Raw genomic sequence first — 21,485 nt, 5'->3', positions numbered from 1 at the left:
CTCTTGGGATTTTCTTTGGCTACAAGCGATAAGAAGCTGAGCCAAAGTCCAGCTTTGTATTTTGACAGCAGAGCCAAAAAAAACACAAGTATTTTGCTTTGCCTTAAAAAAAGAGGTAAGGGCGAAAGAAAGAAAAGATGTAGAGGAGAGAAACGGTAGTCCCTCAGCCACTGCCTTACTCAATCCATATGTGAGGCTTACAGGCAGGAAATACCCACAATTCACTGTAATCAGGGTAGGGGCCACCTACTCTATTGGAAAAGACGTGGTAGAACTGATTAGACAACATTAGAAGAAGCAAGAACTAAATATGTTTCTAAAATCATTTTAAAAGTTGCTCAACTTTTAAAAAGTGGGCGTTTTTTGGAACAAATATCCATGTTTTTGATGTGTGATAGCCTAATTGCTCCAACTTGCTCTTAGTTTAGTTTGAGTCTACACACACACACATTCCTGAGTTGACCACTTGTGTGAGCACATTGGGCAAAAACCTCCATACACCCTCCCTGCTGCTCCACTTCACCGTGAATCAAAACGAGCTTTCATAGTTGGTTCAGTTGCAGCGCTTCTTCACAAACTTACTCTTCTCTGTGGTACCACACTCAACCACAAGTAAGAGCAGATGATAATGTCCCTCCCTAGGAAGCCAACTGTTGTTTGACAGGCTGGTGGGTTTGCTTCACAATGAGGGAGAGCTTCTGGCATGCAAAACCATAATAATGCTTCCCTCAGACATTCGTGAAAGCTGCAGTTCGGCGTCTGGACCAAAGCGGGGTTCCCCATTTGTTCAGAGACTGGAAGAATTATTGTCTTATGGCGCGACATGTATGAAATGAAGAGTTTGCGTGTTTACTGATGGCTGGCTTTTGTTTGTCCCTTTTGAGATGCATGCGAGAAAACAAGGGGAACAACAGCTGAAGTGCTTTGGTCAAAGATAATGAACATCTGCCTTTGATTTTACGTGTGGCCCAATAAAAAACCATGGCAGTGGTGCACAATCTGCCTCTTTCTGGATCCCTTTTTTTTTTGTCCATGTGATTTAAAGGACAAATTCTCCACACTGTGTTTCGTGCTTTCTTGCCTCCCTTCTGTCATTTGCATGTCAGTTACTCACGAGCAGCCAAAAAACATCCAAATGCTGGTTGTGAGTCGAAGAGAGCCCTGGAGTAGTTAAATCTTGATTTGTACCCCACAAAACTCTCACAAGTCCCTTGTGTCCTCCGCCCCAGCTCTCCACCTCCCACACAATTCCCAGGTCAACAAAGCTCTCAATATGAGGCGCGTCTGGTCTGCTGTGACAGCATATGGTTATCTACTCAGCGTGCACTGACTTTTGTGTTCTTACTTAAAGTGCTGAAATAGCTCAATCAAACCAGAGCTCCTCTAAATAAGGAGAAGAGGAGAACCATCTTGACTTGGTAAAGTCTGGCTTGTAAAAGCGCGTCACCCTGATACGCTAAATTAGATTGAACAATTTCACTCTCGTTTTCTTTCCCCCCATCTGTGCAATCAGAGGTGCCTGTTTTTAGTAGCAGGTATAAGAAAAAGAGCTGCACTGTATGCGAGCGAAGAGTAAACACACCAGTTTAGACACTGATTACATCAGAGTTTGAACCGGGGACGGCAGTGGTATCGTATGAAGTTTTATGAACTCTGTCAGCTGCCTTTTAAAAAAATACGTTCACCATGGAGATAGTGTTTACGTTAAGAAAACAAGTGCACACTTCGTCTGTTGGAGGCAGAGTTTCTGAAGTGCCCAGCCCCTCGGCGCAGATGTTTGAGTTGTAAACACGCAGGGAATATTAGCATGATGTCAACTCCGAACTGAGGCAAAAGTCTGCAGCCAATTAGCACCTCTCCTACTTTGCTTCTTTATTTATAATTCACAGGATTAACACTTAAAGGTCATTTTACTCCCTCATTGTTAGGTTTGACTGAAATAATATACTGCCTGGCGGACGGACTGACAGAAAGATGCTGCGCCTTTTGGGTTTCATGGCGACAACGAGGTAGAGGCGTGTGCACGCAGTGATTGCATCTCTGAAAGGCAGCTCCCATGTGTTAATGGGGCAGAGGGATGATATCTTATTGGAGCCCCCTCCTGTGCTATAATCCTCTTTCTCCAGGAGAGCAACCATCATTGTCCAAGCTTTTCTGCAAAGGCAAAGAGGCTAATGGCTCCATGCTGCTCTTCTCTCTCCTCCTTCGTGTTTGTCGCTTTTCTCTGCTTCCTTTTCCTCACTCATAATTCCCAGGATCAATAATACTCAGCAGGTGTCCTTGCACTTCCCTTTTCAACATGTTACTCCATAAATCACATCCGTGCTCCTCCTGCAAAGGACGCCTCAGCCAGAAAACGTCTTATACAAGCTCCATTCAGAGGGGGGAGAGGTGAGGACAGCTTAACAGTCTGTCCCCTGGAATATTTTCTCATCAATTGCTGCTACAAATGATTTTTACTCCTCATTGTTTAAGGAAATAAATAACAGTGACACATGAAGCTGTCATCCAACATTTGATGAGATTTTGCTTCCCAGGAAGGACGTTGACTAACTCCTTCATCCACAAACACAACACTTGATAAAAGCCCATCTTTCTTAGTTCCAAATGTTTTTTATTTATAATTTATTTTAGTTTTAGACACTTTAAGGCCTGCAACGTGCTTACATTAATAGCTCCCACGACAGCAAAGAAACTGAATCATCCCAACCCCGTCCTTTACTGCTGGGGAACTTTTTGCTGCCTTTATCCTCCAAAAATGTAAAGCTGCACATGCGTTTAAAGAAAACCCAAAGGAAGGAATTATGGAAGTGTGCATCTTTGCAGTTCTGCAAACAGCATTATTTCTACTACAAGCATCACAAAGATTTTCGGTAGTGGCCCCTTGTTGGACATCCTTTCCTCCCGTGTCCATCCTCAGGATATGTGAGCATTGAAACCCTTGACATTTTTATGTCTTAACCTATACAACTCAATCATATCAGCAAGGGTGCACTTGTAAGGTGTTAGATCAAGGGAAATGCGGAGAAAACCATAAAACGTAGGCTGATGGAGTACAGTCAGCTGCATGAAGCAAAACTGCCGTTTGCTCTTGAGGTGATCGCAAACTGTACCCTGGGATTTGGAGGACATCAAAGTAGGTATGGAGAAGGTGACTCACCCTCAGTGGGGAAGGCTGATATATGGTGTGAGGAGAGATGGGGTATGAGGTTCACGGAGGGGCTCCTGTGTAAAAACCTTTTGCACAATCTTGCGTTGTACAGTGTTTGCCCTGGTGACCCAGAAGCAGAGACAATGGAAATACTTTTTCTTTTTTTTTTTGGTCAAGGCAAGGTCAGGAAGTAGCAATTGGCTACTGTTGCAACAAGGGGTGAGAATAAAACATGAGAGAAGGGACATGCACATTTTTCAGTGTTGCACAGTTTTGAGCCCATGTTCAGAGTTTTCCAGTCATTAGTTCAATGGTTGCAGGAGAGGGTTAAAATATACAAATAACTGATGGTAACATTTAGTATTTTTGTTCCAGAACAGTATTATTTTTGTGAAATTTACTTAAAGTGAAGGGAATTTAGTTTTTCTCCACCAAACAGAGACAGTTTGAACTCTTAATATCAGAAACATCAATTTACCTTTTCCCCTTTGCATTAAACTTTGTCCTTTCCAACACAGGCAGACTATTATGCAGCATCTCCATTACGATGAAGAATAGATAAGTGAAGGCTCATGCAAACAATAGCTTTTCTATTGCAAGTGTGGGTAATCGACTTGTGCAAGGAGGCACTGTGTTTTGGCAAATTGCACCAGATTCATCTGGCTGCAGGCATTCTCTTTCACGCTCTCTCCTCGGATTTCCTCCACCCTGTCGCAGAGCAGGGGCCTTATCGTGCTGCCCACTCTCAATAGGCAGGGTGGACGCTAAGATTTCAGATGCTGACCAGCCTCTCTGTGGGGAACAGGTGCCTCCTCTGTCTGCCTGTGGTCGAGGTCCTGTGGTGGAAGCATGGGAAAGGGCAGCCACCGCAGAGGTTCTACCCCAGCGGACAGGTAACAGTGCGCCTTTCAACTCAGTCTGAATTCAGCTAAATTGGCATCCTTTTAGGAAGTCGAGGAAGCAGTTGGGAGTAGAAAATAAAGAGCGGAAATTTGCCCAATGATTCCCAGTTGACTCTAGGAGTATGGTGTTTCAAAATAAAGAAACCGATGCATAAATAAGATAAGAAGGAAGAAAAAAAATAGGCAAGGCTTGCCTTACCTTTGAGGCATTTAGTAAAGCAGACATGGCAAACAAAGATTTTCTTCTCCAGAATTCGTGCCTGATGGGCTTCATGTGTCTGCGTGAAGGCAGATGCCTGGCAGATATTTGAGAAATGGGTGTCAGTTTTTAAAGAGTTCTTGTTTTTGGTCTGCCGATAAACAAGAGGGATTGTGGGTCTTGTGGTGAGCAGGTCATTGTGAAGCAGGATCAAAAGAGCAGCCGTGTCAGCCCTGGAGCATCCAGCTCATCGGGGTGACCTGTGATCAATGGTGCAGGTGTGGAGGACCGCAGCAGGGCAGGTAAATATCTTGGAGGCTAACACCTTCGACAAGTCATTAGGCAGACATTTCTCTGGACTTCAGCACATAGGAGTAGAATAAATTGAAGTCTTAAAAGAGCTGAGTGTAAAACTGTATATTAGATCTCAATCTTTGTTCTGCAAGGAGTTTTCATGATTTATTGCAACATTTTTGTACTTCTTTTTATAATTGCCTTGAATAAATTCAAAATAGAAAATTGTGATTTTAAAGGGAAATCCTTGAATTTTTTAAAGTATATTTATCATTATTGTTATGTTTATTTTAACATTTTAATTGTAAATTCTTCATTTTAATGATGAATGCATGTTTTATTAGTTTAAAACCAGTTTTGTTGTTTTGTGACCAAATATTGCATTTTTATCTTTTATTTTTTAATGATTAAATAATGCACTGCATATTAGTTGCAAAAAATGCACTGACCTAAGAGTGAAATCCGTCCGTCTGTCCGTCCATCCATCCAACCAATGGATCATAGTGGAGCACCATATTTTTTGCACAAAGTTTTATTTTTTTCAAAAAACAACAGTGCAGCTGTGTTTGCGGTTTCTGATGTCAAAGCGAATTCTGACAGTGATCTGTCAAAATTGCTGTCCTTTTTTGTGAGTTGCAAACAAGGTTGAGCGTTATTGTGAGTACGCTGACGTGTAGTGTCGTTGAACTGTGTGGCTATGTCCAAATTCCCTTTCTACTCCCTAAAAAACTTTATAGTGCATATATAGTCTATTGCTCTGTATTTTCAAAGCACAAATCTTTTTTTTGTTTTTGTTTTTAACTGCAAATATGAAATCACCAAATTCATGAAGTGAAAGCCTAATCAATTAGAATATTTTATGATGACTATGAATCCAGCAGTCCTGATGATGATAACGTTGATGGTTTATTCAAAAAAATACATTTAATTAATACCTTTTCATTGCAAAAATTGTTTGACTATAATACATTGTGGTCTATATTCCTCAATCTAGTGAGCATCGATGCACACTGGTTTTTCGCAGGGACTTATGGGAAATTTCTAGTGCACTTGTTTTTGGAATTGTAGATTCACATCGTGCAACAAAATGGCGAACCCATTCGGAATGGTGAACAAATTCGGACACAACAATAAAGTTACTGAAGTTAACAAAGACTACTGACAGATAAATCTCTGACTCTTTTGTCTCACTTAATGGGCCTTTTAGTTTGGTGTGCCTTATTTATGACACAAGTTTGATGGTGCGCCTTATTTTGCGCCTTATAGTGTAAAAAATATAGAAGCTTTTACTACACTAAACATATTGGACGTCACTCATTCAAATCTCATCTGGGTTCAATTTACTTTGTCTTTTTGATTACTACCTTTACTTTACACTGACCCTCTATAAACAGTTTCATCATCAAAATTGTCTCAAGAAAAATGAACAAGGGAGCAAATACTTCTGCGACGTGTCACGTGATCTGAACTCCAATCCTGCGGAGTGATAATATATCGATGGGAATGCCTTTAAAAACAGTTTCAAGCTCCTCCTGGATTCATTTGCGCTGACCCAGAATGCAGTATTTTCTTAACACAAGCAGCAGGCCGCTTTGATGTTATCTCCCTATCCAAACAGCGCAGCGCCGGCTGCCCCCGCCCCGCCTGTGGCCGCGGAGGACGGCGGCGATTAATCACCGAGAAGCCTGCAAAGAGCGCGCCCATAAATCGCCTCGGCGCTCCTTAAAACAGGAGAGTCCCAGGGCGCAGCGCCGTCATTTATCAACACTCTCCCCCTCCGGATGAGGGGTAAATAAAACTCTGACTACGAAGTGGGAGGGGGGGCTTGTGATGTCATGGTAAATAAACCACTGCGCGTTTTTCTTCAGGCAGTCATCAATTTACTCAACCCGATGACACATTTCTCATGGACACTGCATTCAGATAAATAAATATACGTTTGTATCCAAATGTTTACTGTTTGGAACATTTGCTGCTGCAAATGAAAATGTATCTAGCCTTCCCCTGAAAATCTTTAAAATGAAAAAAAAGAAATAAACTTTGCTTAAGCCTAAATATAATTTAAAGAAATGCTTGAACATAATTCATTCCTTGACAATTTGAAGGCCTAACTACGGTGGCCGGAAGTGCAAATCACACCAACATATCACTCAACACCAGATTAAAGATCACAAAGACAGTTAAAACGCAAAACAAATAATAAAAGCAACAACAATATTTTAGAAATCAAAACAAATTCCAGAAACCAAAGTACCCCCCCCATGAAAGGAATAAAAAATTTAGTAATTTCCAGGGGAAAAAAGACAAATTCTGATGGGACATTGCTGATTGGATGACAACATGAAAGGTTTTTGGCATGAAGCATCGACTGTATGAGAGAACTGGACTGAGCTAGTGTGAAAATGCCTAACTACCATCAAAATGAAGCCCAATTCGTTGCCATCTTTCCATGATAGGGATGCTTCCATTTAGAGCCAAACCACGTTAGTAGTGATTGGTCTTAGTTGGTCTGAGTCAACGTTTCTATGGCAACTACTGTTGCCAATCAGGAGTAAGCATGTTTGAAGTCCACACCCCTTCCATTGAAAGTGGGCTCGGGAGAATCTGTGAATAAAACACTTTGAATGTTAAGTGTTGTGTCTATTTTTCTGATGTAGTATCATTTTTTAATCATCTACATGGTTTTTCTAATGATTATCATTTGCATATATTTTAGATCACTGATCTGCATTTGCTATGCTGATTTCTAAAATAGTTATGTCTATTTTTACGCAATAATTAAGTAATTCATCTTTGTCATGTGCTTCATTGATACCTAAGGATTCTTATTTATGTCTGATAAAAGTTATAAACCGGATAATGATAAATCATGTAATCAAATGGTTACGGTAGAACAGGGGTGGGATTAAATACGTTTGCTTCCTTCCACTCCCTTTCAAGCAATGATTAATTTTATGTCTAATTAGCCTAAGTTTGATACAACATTGTATAAATATAAAACTGCTGATTGTAATGTTTGTTGTGTATTATTCTTACTTGATTGCTTGAAATAAACCATTTTAAATCAAATCAAATCAAAAAAATCTTTGAGGTGGGAGCCAGTGGGCAGCACATGCTTTCATTGAGGCACCTCATTGGTCAGTTTACAACTTAAATAACTTACAATACAGAAAAAAAATAGGATTAGCAAAAACATATTCAAAACATATCAGAGCAAGAATGATATTCTATCAAAAAGAATGGCTGAGTAACAGCTGTTTATTCCTCAAAAGAAGTCTATGGGATTTGGGCTTCTGGGAACCAGAAGATACTTCCTGTTTGGTACATAAGGGGTGAATTCTCTGATATAGTCAATGGCATAAAGCTTTACTGGATATCATCATCCAATCAGTGATGTCCCATAGTACCTACCTCTTCCAGTTTCCTATGGTGTTTTAGTTTTAATTTCTACTTTAGGAAATTGTTTGTATTCCGAAACGTTATCATTTCTTTTGGAATGGTGTTTTGGTTTCTGGAAATTTGTTTTGATTTCTAAAATGTAATGTTGTTTTTTTATTATTTATTTAGCTTTTTTTAATTATCCTTGCGATCTTAAATATGTTATGTGATTTGTTGATGTGACATGCACTTTAGGGCCACTGCACCCAACGTTATGTAAATACTAAAATGTGAAAATTAATATGTTCATTTATGTTTAAGAGCATTATTTAAGAAATCGTTAGCTTTTATTTAGAGACTGTAAAAATATATCATGCCTTTTGCAGAGCAACCATCAGACACTGAGACCCCAGAAAACTTTTTTCCCAGGATTTCTGTGGGATGGGGGTTGCAAACATTGCCCCCTGTGTCCAGCAACACTGGAGTCCTGTGAGAGCCTGGGAGAAGCTGCAGCAGAAAGCACCATCTCCATCATCAATGCTCACCAGGCCTGTCTTCACACTGGCAAGCCCACAAAGCCTGCCCGGAGACAGATGACAGCGTCACAAAGACAACACAGGTGGCTGGCTACAGACCACCTGGAGCAGAAAAGGCCAGCCACACTAAGAACTCTGGGAGAAACCAAGGGGAGGAGAACTTGAAAATGGGAAGGGGAACTGGAAACGAGGAGGGGGAAAAGACACTGAAGGAAAAAGCAGGACAACGAAGTTCGGAAGTTAACAAAAGCCAAACAAATAAATAAATGCTGAATAACAACACAAATATTCAGGCCTTTGGAATTCTTGTATTGTTAAAAAAACAATTGCTGGCTGCAAAACCCTAACCTTTGGCATTTGTTTCATTCAATCAGCTTTTTTTTTTCTATTTCTGGAGTTAATGAATTCAGAGTTTATTTACTGACTTGTGTTTGTTTAGGAACCTGTTGTGTGTTTTCAAGAATATCCGATGTTTTTCAGGAGGAAGTTGCATTTTTTCCTTCAAAAGAATCTACATTTTGACAGAAAACAAATACCAACATTTAGGAGGAGGTCTTGTTCATTCTTGGTTTTTAGGTAAAACAAGACAGAATTTGGAGTAAAAATTAATAAGGCTTTTGTGAATGGGTAAAATGTCATTAATGTTAGAATAATTATAGAAAAGTTATTCAGTAATTTTTTTTATTATCAGTGCAAACGTCAGCAAATGATTGCACTATTCAGATTCTCCAGACCAATTTTTGCTCTTGAAAGGCAAAAATTTGTTCAAACTTTAAACTTTGTGTTAGCTTAATTGTTGTTGCCTTTCTAATGTTTCCGATTAAAAATGATAAATTATTAATCCTTTCTTCTTGATATTTGATTTTAAAGGAATGAGCAAAGTCAGTATGAATGCCTTTTTTCCCAAATGGCATGCCCCTCATGTCTGTTAATTTACAACGACAGATAAACTCATCAAAGATAATACTATCTATCATCGCTGTCAGTGACGACTCACATCAAATTTGACCCCTTTCTCCTATTTCTTTTAACAATACCGTTTAATAACGGTATGGTCCGTCACGGCCCAAAGTGCAATTACATGCTTTCCTTTCAAGAGGTTTTCTCCTGACCAAGATGGATTTCTTGCCAGGACTCACATTCATTAGAACTGAAGAAGATGCTTCAGTGCCGTGACCTCAGTCCATTCCCTACAATCCCCAGGATCAAGTTTTTCAGCGTGACTGAGGATTGCAGGAGCCACCAAGGCTTTAAAGCAAAAGTTGGACTGGCAGCAAGGTAGAGTGGACTTTATAGTCGCAGACTTTAACGTTTTCCCATGCTTGAAATTGGTTTAGCGTTGGTTTTTGAAGGTGGAAAGAGAGAAAATGAAGGGAGCGAAAAGAAAGAGGCCAGAGCACACAGCAAACAAAGATACTACCAGCAGGGGTTCTTTTCTATTCATGACCCTCTAATTTGTTGCCCTTTAACATGAAGGTAATGACGATGACCCCCCCCCCCCCCCCCCCCCCCTGTAGCTCCAACAGTCAGACTGACAATGATCAATTTCTGTGACCCTAAAACACTCACATTCTCCCTTTGGTAATGGTTGAAGTTTTCTCCTTGGTCATCCCTCCTGCCTCTTACAGACATTATTTTGGGCCTCTTACTACAAGTACTTTCCCATTTTAGCTCTCCAGACTCACCTCAGTGGAGTCTCCCTGCCTGCAGCCTCCTGGGTATTTCTGCCTACTTCCATCTAAGCCCAGGCTCACTTGGTAGGAGCCCTCCACTTTCAGCTCAAGGCCTGCCTGTCTGCATGTCTCCTCAGCAGCTGTCACAAAAACCAAACAGACACTCTTAATTGGTGTTCCAGACTCAAGGAAACTGGACTAAAATATTTGCATAATTTCACGGGAATAGAGGAAATTGTTAAAACATGTGAGCCAAAAACCTGCGTAACTTTATTCCCCCTCTCACCTCCCCGAGCCCAGCAGCTCTTGGGTGCCACCCTGTGCCGATGGTGCCAAGAGGGAATAGGGAGGTGGCCAAGGTGAGAGAAGGGCAGGACTGAGAGGAGGGGAGTGAAAAGGTCATTTGAGCTGATCCTATCAGAGTGTCTCACTTCTCACGGCTCAGAGCAGAGCAGTGCCTCCTGGATCATGTGAACTCTGCACTGGATGCCTCCTGTTTGGGACAAACATTTAGTTTTTGCAACATTGATGCTACTTTTGCACAAATTAACACATGATTAACAAAAGGTAATCAGCTTTACTACAATACTAGAGTTTTTAGATGCCAGTAAATTTAGTTTGATATAATGTCATCATTTATATAATCAAGGTTTACAGATTAATAAATCAGAATTGAGAGCTAAATTTAATGAGGGAGGAGCTAAAAGTAAAAACATAAACAAAGATTGTGGTAACAATTAAAGTCTTCAACTTGATTTTTCCAGGCTTTTATCAAAATAATGTAGTTTTGCATCTTTGTCGCACAGTGAGAATACAGAGCAGAAAAAAATTACATCATCAAAGGAGAAATAAAGTTTTTAAAATTACGTTGTTTTTTAAGTCTCAGCCTTTGGCAGATTGCAGCTGAACTCACTCGTACCTTTCTTTCTAATAACAAATGGTCTTCAGGAGATCTTGTCATCTCCAGCAGAAGTTTCCATTAGCGAGTGGCACTAGTAGGTGGGTTTGTTTTCATTCTTTTCTTCAGGTTATCGCAAACCAGAAAAATGGAGTTTGAGTCTCAGCTGTTCCACATTTACATCTTGTTCTTCTTTTTTCTAAGGTGTTTCTGACTGCTTGAACTCATATTTGGGGTCATTAAGTTGCTGCAGAAGACATCTCAGTGGAAATGGTTCTAGAGAATCCTTCAATAGTCTTGGTTCTGGGAGCCTCTTACTCTATCACCAACTCTGAACCTGACAAAATTGTAGTATTTCCTCCTCCCTGATTTACAGAAAACATCCCTTGTTCATCTTCTGTCCCTTAAAAAGAATGCTTCAGCCCTGCACCTCGTAAAAATTAAAGGAATTTATTGAACATAAATTGTGTAGTTTTCATCATAGCCCAATAAAACCAAATTATTTTAAAACATTTGCTAAAAAGAATGAATGTTAAGTACATTTATGTGTTTTATGTACCATAGATATACATTATGTACATAAGTGTTTTTTAAAGAACATTAACTACACTGTAAAAAAAATTCCGTAGTTTTTACGGAAAAAAAATGGCAGCTGTGGTTGCCAGAATAAACCTGTAAAAAATACATCGACTATGTAAACAACTTTACAGGCACACCGTTAAAATTACATAATTTATTGTTTTAATTTAAGTAAATAAGCTGTCATTTAAAATTATTTTCTGATAAATACTACAGATAAATGTTGTGAATTTACTGGGCTATACTGTAATTATAACAGTCATATTTTAGAGAAAATACTGAATTTTAAGATTAATTTGACCAATATTATGGGTAAAAATAACAGCAATAAACATTTATTTCACATAAAATGATGTCTTATCTACAGCAACCTGATGTTTCACAGTCTAGGATATGTTGTTGTATTTATAAGATTATGACGTTAAATTTATACAATGTTCTGTAAAGTTGTTTACATTTTTACCGTATTTTCTACATTTTTACTCTGGCAACCACTGCTGCCAATTTATTTTCGTAAAAATAACAACATTTTTCTTTTTTTTCATGTTGTTCTTAGAAATGCAATCACAGCAACATACTCTTGTGTTTAATTACTGTTTTGAAACCAAGATACTTTTTACAAATAGAGAATATAAAATGTAATTTAGAAATTTGAACTTAGGTGTTTCCTAATCTTACTGATTAATTTAAACCATTGCTCAACAATCCTGACGTTTTAGTTTTTTGTTGAGGTCTATTACATTTGCTCATTTGCTTTGCTAAGACCTAAAAAGAAACAAAATGTACTGAAAATGTAACCCAGTTTCAAAATATCTGCTGTGTAGCAAAATTCAAACCGAAGAATCACTTCAATACAAAGACGTCTTTACATTCATTTATTTTACTCAACCTTTTGCCTCTAAACACAGCAAATGTTTATCATTTGTAGATAATAAAACATTTTTAAAAAACATTGCACATAAAACAGAAAACAATGTAATCACTTTTTTGCAAGAGATTAACAAAGAGCAAAGAAACCTTAAAACTATGCTTGCAATGTTGCTTACAGTGTTTACACGCCTCTCCACTCAAAATCTGACCGTTCCTGAATCAAGGTTAAGACTCTTGGGTTCAAGATGAGATGAGATTTGCCCTTCTTGTCCACTCTGGTCTGTCTCTCTCTTGGTTGATGGAGAAAAAGCATCTTCAGAAAGAGAGAAAATAAAGGGTCAGAGTTAGAAAGTAATGTGCAAGTCATTACTAATACACAGTCGATGAAAGGGCTCACTTTAAATATTAAGTTTGCGGGTGAACAGTTCCAGTATTCTAGAGAAGGGGTGCTCATTACGTCAATCGTGTTATCCAATTAACCGTGGGACATCAAAACGAAATACTCAAAAAATGTATTAAGTGTTATAACACTTAATTACATGTTCCTTCCTACTTTTGTGTTTTTTAACAAAGTGTTAAGAAGTGTTCTAATTTAGTGTTTTTTATTTTGGTGGAATCCTGAATTTACAAGAACCAACTCAATGTACCTTTAACATCAAGTCATCTTACAGCTAAAGCTGTCAGCCAGTCCTATGATTAATCCTGGTGTATCTTTCTCCACTTTATGAACTGGACATCTCTGGATTATGATTCTGGACAGATTTATTATGGGCAAACCTTTCAATTAATCCGGCAAATGGAAGAATCTAGCAATTTCTGCCTCTCCACTGGGGTTCCACATGGGTTTGTTCTTGGCTCCCCTTTCTTCTTAGATTATTTTATCAGATAAAAGTTGAAGTTTCTCAGTTTCTCAACTCCATCGATCACTCATGAGCTTCTCACGTCTTTTTCACGAGGCAATGTGACAGTGTCATGATCGCAGCTTGGATGACAGACATCTTCTATTAACTCCCATCGTTTATCCTAGTAGTCCCTCTACAGTCAGGGTTTGCCATCAACTTTGAACCTTTCATGACTGTCTCCACACTTTGCTGTAACAAATTTGGTCACTTGCCTTAAGATAATCAAGACAATCGACTGTGTGATGTTGTAAAACAGAAATCAACTGGAATCACGCTTTTGCCAGATCTATCATTAATCAGCCAAAAATAACACATTTCTGGTTTCCTGTGGCTCTTCTCATCATATTCAAAGTCCTTATACTTGCTTATAGGTGGTGGTCACCTCAACTGCACCTGTTTACCCGAACTCCCTCTTACACTCTCTAGTGATCCCCACACCATACACCAAAAGATTCCAGGAAAAGCACTTCAGCTCTTGGATCCAAAGGGAGGAGAAAGCTTTCCAACTCTGCACCTCAGCCTAGACATGACTGATAAAAACACTGTGCTTGAATTCTAGTGGGTTGTCTCCGTTTTCAATTTATTTTAAAACACTTGTAAATTGCTTGAATAATGTCTGTGAAGCACTAGAGGGCTACTCACAAACTGAATTGCTTTTGATATATCTTCCACCACATTAGTATTTTCTAGGCCCTGTCCACCTCCGTCGTGATTCCCACATGTAAAATCTCAGTCATAGTGGTGGGCGTTCAACAGTTACAGCTGAGACAGAGCAGGGGGTGTTGAAACCATGAGACATGTGGAAAAAACATTGAGCTTTAATTCCCTCACTGGAGACAACATGAGCGCCATGCAGACAGATCACAGGGGACCTCCATTTACTGGAGATGCCAACTGGAGTGAGACAGTGCGGCAAGCTTTGTCACCTTGTAAACAAAAGATGACAGACAGAAAATGGAAAAAGAGAGCCGAGGAGGAGTCAAGTGTGTCTTTTTGTTGCCCACCAGAGGCAAGGAGAACAGAGAGGGGCGTACTGTCTGAAGTCGTGGGGTGCTTCATAAAAACGCAGAGGAGGCTGGAGTAAGACGCATGATGTAGCTCAAACAAGCATCAGGTGTCTGTAGGATTTTGAGGAAAATGTCACGCTGCTGAAGTCTTTTTTTATGGTCCTCAACTAAAAGAGGTTGTGAAACTCAAGCCTGTTAGATATTACACTAATTAGTTATCCTTTTTCATGCCATAAATACAACATATGTATGCAAATATCAATATTTGGACATGGAGGACATGGCTGATTGAACATTCACCAGAGCTACAAGTAATTATAAAAACAGCTCTTTATTGCTGAGGTGTGATTAAAGCTAATCAAGTAGAGATAGAGTGAGTACACAGATCATTAGGCAGTCGCTTCTTATGATTACAACATAATTATTAAAAGATTAGAGTGATTACACACCCACCAGAGTTTGGTCTTTATTATACAAATTCATCAGAGCCGGAGGCGAAAGCAGCAGTTATGATGATGTTCCATAGATGCACCATGAGATCAAAAATAAGAAGATGTTGCTCAGCTTTGAAGGTGAATGCAAACCATACACTGCATCAAGAACACAACAGCAGAATGCTTTGAAAAACCCACCTTCGTTTTGCATCAAAGTAGGAGAAAAATGATAGACATCTCATTATACTGCAGGAGCATGTCTGAGAGCATCTGCACTCAGAAAACGGGACAGAAAGTGTCTGTCCCCTCGCAGGAAAGCCGAGTTAAGACTCACATTGTGTGTCTTTTAAAGTTTTTATGTGTCTCTCCATGAGGACAGAGCAAACACTCTCCTCTGTCATGCGTGGCCTTGAGAAACTATGGTCAATTTTGGGCTCCCGGGTGGCTGGGGCGGTGAGGGGGGGCTCCACGGCTGTCCTTGAAGCTGCCTATTTGCTTCTTTCCACACTGCCGACTAGCCAAACAGCATGATCCACCACCTCTCCCATGGGTCAGGTCCCTCTCAACCCCTGGCCAGCTTTGATCTGACGGGCAGAAGAAGCCGTCTGAGAGGGCTTTGGGAACTCTACGCCTTGTGCATGTGTGTGTGATGGGATCGCAGACTGAAAGCCAGGGGGATGGTTGGGGTCATTTGAGGTCAAAGGCCGGCGTCCATCTCGCTTTCGCCGGCTGCAAAGCTCCCATCACACGATGTATGGGCAACTTATACAGACATGCATACAAAAAACCCAACTCAGACCTAAAATTTTTTGAAATGCAAAATGTCATCTGCTTGTTTTTTCACACTGTGATGTGCATCACGACCAAAAGATTCATCTGTTTGCTACCCCCCTATCCTTTTAAGACAAAAAACATAATAAGATACTGGGAAAAAAAAAGCTTTGTTTTTAGCATAAAACTGTAAAAATAGAAAAAAAACCTTGATCTTTGTATGTTGTGCTTATTAACCTTTCAGAAACTCATCATTTTTGTCAACTCTCCTTAGGAGCAGCCGTAATTCCTGTGACATAAACAACAGAAATCAATCCTAGAAATCAATTTCTACAGGAAAAAAACATGTCAACGAAATTGTAAAATTGTAGTCAGTTGTTTTATTACTTTGCAGTGAATAAGACAAAAAAATGTCATCTGATGATAAATGTCTTTTTAATTTTTTCTAATGGAATATTTGATCCAAAGAACGATCAGCAAAAATATTAACTTTGGGCAAAAATATGAACTATTAAAAGAATCTCACTTTCTGTGTTTTTATTTTATTTTTTTAATAACTAAGAAAAATCTACTTGGGACACATTTGTACAAAGAAATTTGAGATTAAAATCTGAATTTTGCATAAATATATAAGAAAGGTCTGAACTAAAAGTTGTTTATTAAAAAGTAATAATTCTATTAAAAAAATCCAGAATAGTTACAATTCTTGGAAATATGGCCAATATCATATACAACAACGGTTGTAAAAACAATAATAATTTCGAAATGTAAATATTATGATGAATAATTTGTGGCATTTCTCCACAAGCATGCTAACTTCATAATTTAGTATAATGACTTGGTGTGTTTGTAAAACCCAGCTGACACTGCCGGTTGGAGAAACAGACTTTCTGAAGTCTCAACAATAAAGTGTGTCCATTTTCCCATCTTCCTTTTATCTCCGGCTGATGCCCTGACAGCACACCTGTGCGAGTGGCGGCTTATCTGTGTGACGGGTGGGTCTGTGTGTGTGGATCTCCACATGTGCCCCCTCATCTCCACTCTTTTTCCCCACGGGCAGCCTCTCTGACCACCACACAGCCATCAGTCCTCTACTCACTTCTGGCCAGGACAGCCCCCTTTTGAAGGCTGAGTAATTAACGTGCCATCTGATACACCATCCGGCCACAGACACTCTCTCGGGGAAGGGGTGGGGGGTGCAGACAAGCGCATTCACATAGACACATCTCATACACACACACAGGCCTGCACACTCACTTCCAGGCTTACAGGCACAGGTAATCCATCACACAGCGTTAACTGGCCAAGTGTCGCTGTCAGCTACGTCTTATGCACGACGGTGACCTCAAGGTTAGCCCAAAGCGACCATCATGTGCTGTAATGATAATCCCCACTCCAGCAATTTGGATGCAGATGCATCATAAAACTAAGCCTTAAATGTGATGTCTGAGTCAAGCTCTCGCACAATTACAATCGTTTGATCAAAGGTATACTCGTTACCAAAAATAAATCAGGAAAAAGAACATTTTTGAGAAAAGAAAACAGAAAATGTTGAACAGAATAAGCCTCAATACATCTTGTTGGTATTTATCACAAGTGTTTTACTTTAATTTTTGGACTTTAACATAAAATAAAACTTCTTTTCATTTAAATTGATTTTGCATGGGTTGATTTTCTTGCCAAAAAATAAAACAATCTTACATTAGAAGAAAGAGGAAAAATAACCTTTTCTGCTGCTTAGTCACACATTTCTTTTCCTTTTTTCCAAGTTGCACCTGTGCAAATCAAGCCATCATAAAAGGTAATAAACAAGAAAAAGTCTCCTTTTTTCCCCTTCGACTGATTTTTTACTTTCTTTTAGGACCTCACGTTCTACATGATACGCATGAAATCCCTTTGATTTCGGCTGTGGTCGTGAAAAGTTCAAGCCCCTTAGAAAAAAGGTTGGATTTGGGATTTAGTTGCTGGGTTGTGGCAGCCGAAGACCTTTGACAGAATATTTTTTCTGCGAGGTTAAAGGTGATGCAAGGATGTCAAAATAAGACAGATGATGGGAAAAGAGATCCTTCCTGACATTTTTTAGGACTTGTGAAATCAGTCAGAGGAGCTACGTGTCTTTATTAAATCCTTCAGGACGATGTAAAAATCTTTCTCTTTTAAATGTGTCTGAGTATAAAATAGCAGCACAAACAAATGACATTTTCTGCATACTTCCATTGTTGCTTGGCGGCTTTGTGTTATTTTCTTTTATTGTGGGGAAAAACACTGAAGGAATCTTGGGGGGAAAAAAGGAGACAACACAAAAGAACCTGGGGAAGAACACGAAAAAAAAGAATATAATCTGTCATTGCAGGTGTGTCACACTTTTGTTACCCTACCAGGACTTCACAACAGAGTTGACGACAAAGGGAACTGCCCCATGTAGCCCATTGTGGCCTGGAGAACAATATGGAAGCTGTGAATAGCTAATCCCCTTTGGACTGCTGACAGTTTGGGCCTTTAAGCAACCCGGAGACTCATTTCTGTATTGGGCTGGGTCGCTGTCTGCTCACGATGGGAAAACGTACTGAGCCCTCGCCCAGAGCAGGTACAGGGAGCCATTGTGAAGAAAAATATTATCTCCATTGTCTGGGGGAGCTTGTCTTTGAAACATCAGAAGATGAACTTGGGGAGAATGTGCCACTGCAGGGCACATGGAGCGAAGTGACAGAACCAAATCCGAGTGTGTGAACATTTTTCAGCCACTTAAAGAGAAGTTTACTTCGAGTTAGTCCCCTACAGAAAGTTTTTTTTGACTTTTATAAAATCATCTTTTTTGGTAAGTTAAATAAAATGAGTAATTTATGATTTATCTGAGTGCTCATTTTATAAGTAATCAGATCCAAAACGAAACCTTTGTGTGTCTTTGTAAAAGAATGCAGGGTGGTAGGCAGGTGCCCCCACCCAAACAGGGTCTGCTTGCTCCACATGCCCTGAGAACAAATTCATATCTGTTTCTTCTTGGTTCCTTCTAGCTGCAAAGCTGGAACCAGAGAGGTACCCAAGCAGCTTTGCAACCAGCGAAGCAGGAAACAGGTTGGGTATCCCTGTTCTCTCGCCACTCAGTGTATAGAAGGAGAATAGCCCTAAGACATGTGTGATGTACCCCTCTCTGCCATTTAAGGCACCTTCATTTAAAGTTCAAAAATAATTTATTGACCTGCTCCTCTTTGTGAAGAGCCTGTCCTGGCATCAGTTTGACAGGAAGTGTGTGTATGAAAATCTGCCCAGTTAACTCACACACATAAACCTCTGACTTTTTTTATTTTTAGCTATGTGCGTTTTTAGATTATCATACTACATAAAGTCCAGCAAAATAAACCAAGAAAATCTTCCATAATTTTCAAACATTACAGATAATGAGCACACATGATCCTGAAACAATGCAGAATTTTGGTCAATTGGTAAACAGTTTGCTCTTTTACAGTGGTTTGACTCTCCCAAAAACTTTAAATAAAAACAGCTGCTAGACATCCAAACATTCCATGGAAACTTTTAAAAGGTTAAGTATTGATAACAGTCAGTGTTTGCCTTTTTTCTATTCATCAAATGTATTCATTAAGAAGCTTTTCATTTGAATTAACAGAAAAAATGGACTTACTAAAGTCTGCAGCTGTCATTTATGAATTTGAATTGAATTTTCTTTAAATTGAAAAATAAAACACAGCAAATTCAGTGTAAATTTACCTTTAATAGACTAAAAGCAGTTAAAATGATGCTAAAACCATGTTGTGAAAGGCTCAAGAAGACAGTTTTGACATTGGAAGAGAAATAAGCTGTTATTGAAAGAGCACAAGATTGGAAGAGAAAGTAATTCAGACAGAGAGCTGTATACTTGTGTAAAATATCTGTGAACTTCTGTGGGATTTGAAAATCCCTTTTCTCATAAGTAAAACTGCATGAGTGGAAATTAAACAGCAAACATTCATAAGTTGGAAAGTGCACCATGTCCAGAGTGAATTCTAGCAGAACTAAAGATAGTGTTTTTGGGGCAACTACAAAGGGAGCTTTTTGAACCCTCTGTGTTGGCTTTGGAGCTTCAGTTCCTTCCTGTTCATGGAAATTATCCTCCAAGCGAAAAACGTTTCAGTTATGTAAAAGTATTTGGCTTGTACTGACTGAGCTTCAGTGGCTGACGATGCAGGTTTGCATGAAAGAAATATAATCAATCTCAAAAAGTATTAAACCTTGGTTTGAAACAATAAAGTAATTGATGCAGTGATGAAGATATGATCCATGCTTCAGTTTTTAAAGCACAACAACTACAATAATATTGTGGTTGAACTTTAATCTGAACTATTTTTTCTGATGAGCAGGTCTTTTTAGGAATATGGGAAAAATTACACGAATAATTTAGTTAATTTTGAGGTTTTTTGTGTGGTGTAAAATTTGGAGGAAAACATTGTCAGCCGCTTTTTTTTCCAATGATGATTCAATTGAGGATTGTGGAGAAATACTGTCCCCTGCTGGTTTAGCGCTGGAAATGGGGTGTCTGATCAATACCTTTTCAATTAAAACCTCGAAATATATATTTTTGGTTTTCCTTAAAATAACTAAAAGTTGTTAACACATTAAATCTTGTTATTTTAAATAACCAAAGTTGTTTTTAATTATTTAACCTTAAAATTCATTTGATATTTACATTAAAACCGTTTTTTATTTGCTTTCCCATGAAAAACCTGTTTGAAAAGTGTTAATTTAGGATTTTTTGACAGAACCTCACTGAAATAGGCCAAATACAGATAAAAATAAAAATAAAAAATTGAATTACACTTGTGTTTTTCTGCTTCTCTGAAAAGGAAAATACGACAAATCTCACACAAAAAATTTAATTCCTTAAGTTTAGTATTAGCATTCAAATTCATGATTTTCATCATCCTGGAATAAAATTTCAGGTGTTTCTGTTTAGTTAAAAGAAAAAAACAAAATTGTCTCCAAAACTTGCTTTTTTTTTACAACAAACACATTTTTTCATCAATACTGTAGATACTTAAGTGCTTTTGGAATTAAACATTTTAGAAGAGTTTAGAATCGGCAAGTAAACTTTTCCCCAAACGTCCTTGTTTTTGGTTATTACAGTGGTTTATTGTTGCTCAACTAGTCCCACATAAATAAATAATGATGAAGTGTTGTATAAGACAGAATTTTTGCTCCAAAACCAAACTTTTATGATCTTAGACATTTGAGCTCATCAAACCTTCCGTTTTGCTTTGCCTTCCCAAATCTTCTATGATATGATTTAGGATTGTGTTCACATCCTCGGCACTAGATGTCAGCCCTGTAACATCTCCCACATTATGAGCTCTAAAGCTCCTAGCTACAGCCACGCCATTCCAGCAGGGTCTTGGTGTCCTTCAGCTTTCAGCTCAACTTAACTGAGATCAACTATGCTGCAGATTTTCCGTTCTCAAACATCTTGGTGTTTTGTTGACCTGTCCTGCTTTGATTCATACCACCCCTTTTTCTAGCTGTCACCTTGACATTTACAAGTCATCTTCTCTTAAAATGCATCATACAAAAGCAGAAGTGGGCTGCATATGAAAAAGCAGTTCATTAGCTGCCTACGTCCAGCAGAATGGCTGTTTTCTCCCTGGGGAGCGGTTGAGGATTCTGGGAAACTCACCAACACTGCAACAGCTGCAGCTCCACATTAACCTGTTGACAAGACCCTCTCTCTTCCCTTTATCTCTTTCTCCATTAAAACTGTTTTTGTTAGTCTGTCCCTGCAGACCGCCTCAGCCTGGGTCTCAATCCATCTGTACTCACATCGTTTTGGGGTTTAACAGGAGGAAAGGAATTCTGGATCAAGAGATCACTGTTATCTGTTGGAGTGAGGGAGCATGGATACTCAC

At 39.0% G+C, this 21,485-nt stretch overlaps 1 long non-coding RNA gene across 2 annotated transcripts; it reads left to right on the top strand.

The window, feature by feature from the left end:
- Positions 1-2,980: 2,980 nt before the first annotated feature.
- On the top strand, positions 2,981-8,807 carry LOC144988338 (uncharacterized). Of its 2 annotated transcripts, none has more exons than XR_013652208.1 (2): positions 2,981-4,044; positions 8,354-8,807. It is a non-coding gene; the product is annotated as an uncharacterized LOC144988338 (long non-coding RNA). The 2 variants fall into 2 exon arrangements; XR_013652207.1 differs by having other exon boundaries at positions 8,311-8,807.
- The last annotated feature ends 12,678 nt before the right edge of the window (positions 8,808-21,485 follow it).

The sequence above is a fragment of the Oryzias latipes genome, chromosome 20 (assembly GCF_053564925.1).
Source record: "Oryzias latipes strain Hd-rR chromosome 20, Olatipes_Hd-rR_3.1".
Classification (NCBI taxonomy): Eukaryota; Metazoa; Chordata; class Actinopteri; order Beloniformes; family Adrianichthyidae; genus Oryzias; species Oryzias latipes.
Note: the sequence above shows the minus strand (reverse complement) of the source record. Positions and strands in the feature narration are given on the sequence as shown.